This window comes from Lepidothrix coronata, unplaced genomic scaffold (assembly GCF_001604755.1).
Source record: "Lepidothrix coronata isolate B3197 unplaced genomic scaffold, Lepidothrix_coronata-1.0 Scaffold444, whole genome shotgun sequence".
Taxonomy (NCBI): Eukaryota; Metazoa; Chordata; class Aves; order Passeriformes; family Pipridae; genus Lepidothrix; species Lepidothrix coronata.
Genome location: NW_016690624.1, coordinates 26,914 through 28,840, shown reverse-complemented (window position 1 = coordinate 28,840; position 1,927 = coordinate 26,914). Strand labels below are relative to the sequence as shown.

The following is a 1,927-nucleotide window of genomic DNA, read 5'->3' as shown; positions in this document are numbered from 1 at the left end:
GAAAGGGGAAAGGGGGAAAGGGGAAAGGGGGAAAGGGGAACGGGGAAAGGGGAAAAGGGGAAAGAAGGGCGGGTTCTTCCCGTGAAACTCCCGCTGGCTGTGGCCAGGACTCGCCCCCTCTTCGTCGATGAGCACAAAACCGCTGCCAAAACACGGGAAGGGAGGAGAGAAAAGAGTGAGTGACCCCCTCCCCCAAAACCTCCTCTGCAGGTGGGTCAAACCTCTCCGGTGAAATCCGAGCAGGTCTGGCCTGGGGGCGGAGCAGGGCACAGGAGGCCGGAAAACAGCCAGATGAGGAGGCCGAGAGCGAAACGGCCTCGGAGCTTTCGCTTGCCTCATTAAGGCAAAAGTACAAATGTCCCTCTTTCCAAGGAGAGGAGGAAAAAATAAAAAACTCATCGCCCCTCCCTGCTGCTTTCAGAAGGGCCATCAGCTTGGAATGCAGGTCTGCCAGTCAGTTCTTCTGTGTGGGTCCATCACCCCTTCCCCTCCCTCCTTCAACATCTTGCTTTTACAGCAGCAGGGGAAAGAAAAATTTCTGCTTTTTTGTTTTTTGTTTTTTTTCCAGAACAAGTAAACCTATGAGAGTTTGTTGTTGTGAATCCAAGACTAATCAAGGATTAACACAGGAATAGATGTTGCTCAGATCTTTCCTTACACTTCCATGGCAGAAGCTGCTGGTCCCTGGGAAGGCTGCCTGGGATTTCTGTCTGTGTTCTAATACTTAAAGCAACAACATTCAGTCCCACACCACACTTTATATTTCAGATCAACAATTTAATGACATCTGAACATTGTTTTTACAGTCTTAACGTGTGTGCATATTTTATTCCTTATGAAGTGAAATCTCTTTTTAAACGGCAGTAATTCTATTCAATTTTAGAAGTGTCAGAACTGTTTTAACATACTGAAATAGTAGCTACTGAAAACAAAACAGTCGAAAAGGAAAGGTCTAAGAACATTTAAAATGCAGGAAAAGCAAGATGACTTCAGGTAAAAGTGCACACATTTAACAGCTTCAGTATTTCACAAAGTATCTTCTGTGAATTATGTATTAAGAAAAAGAGTAAATTTAGAAGAACAGAATTAAACTTCTTTAAAATCAGTATTTCTAATGCCAGAAACAGCTTGGAAACAACTTTCTATGTAGTTATACTTATTTCAGAATTTAAAATTGGCTAATTTGTGTCCTGACGTTTTCTAGCACAGAGGAGGGAAAGGTGGGAAAGGCTCTGCAGGTGGAAGCAGCTCTGGAGCTGTGCAGTTTATGTGTGTAACGGACCTGAATGTGGTATCCAACACCCTGAGTGGGACAGAAAAACGCACCAAAGTACCAGCTCTGGGAGAATAACAACACTGTTACCAGTGCCACTGTTACTGGCACTGAGAAATAATGCCAGGGCACTGGTCAGGTCTGCCTTTTAAGCAAAGAACTTTGCAACTTCTTTCATTTTTCTTCTCCTGTCCACTTTGGAAACCGCAGCCCATCCTGCCTCGTGCATCTTCCTCATGGCTTTGAGCTTCAGGGCAGAGCCTGGAGACTTCCCACCAGGGAGGGTCGGCGTCTACCAAGGAAAATAAAGCCACCAGTTCTTTCTGGAAAGAATTTGATTAATGGTTTGGTTTAACCTGAAGACAAGCTAATGTACCTTTTTTGGTGCTGTGGAATGTAATTGTGAAGCTTGAGGATAATCTTGGTACAACTTCTTAAACATTTTCTCTTCCGAGACCATGCTCTGAAATCAAAAAGAAAAAAGCTATTTAGTTACAGTATATTAAAAAATACTTCTCCCTTCCCCCCAGGAATATTAAAGGATGAACAAAAAAAAGTTGAGATGTTCCTACGAAGCCTGAAGAGTTTAATAACAGGCATGTAAATTGTGTACACACAAATACAGTTCCAGAAAGAACCAAGTAAATAAAAATA

General features: G+C 43.1%; 1 long non-coding RNA gene across 1 annotated transcript in view; it reads right to left on the bottom strand.

Moving 5' to 3' along the window:
• LOC108510008 overlaps positions 1-1,741 on the bottom strand; it is a 22,328-nt gene extending 20,587 nt beyond the window's left edge. Inside the window, exon 1 of the long non-coding RNA XR_001878728.1 lies at positions 1,650-1,741. This is a non-coding gene — a long non-coding RNA (uncharacterized LOC108510008). The remainder of the gene's footprint in view (positions 1-1,649) is intronic.
• Positions 1,742-1,927: the final 186 nt, after the last annotated feature.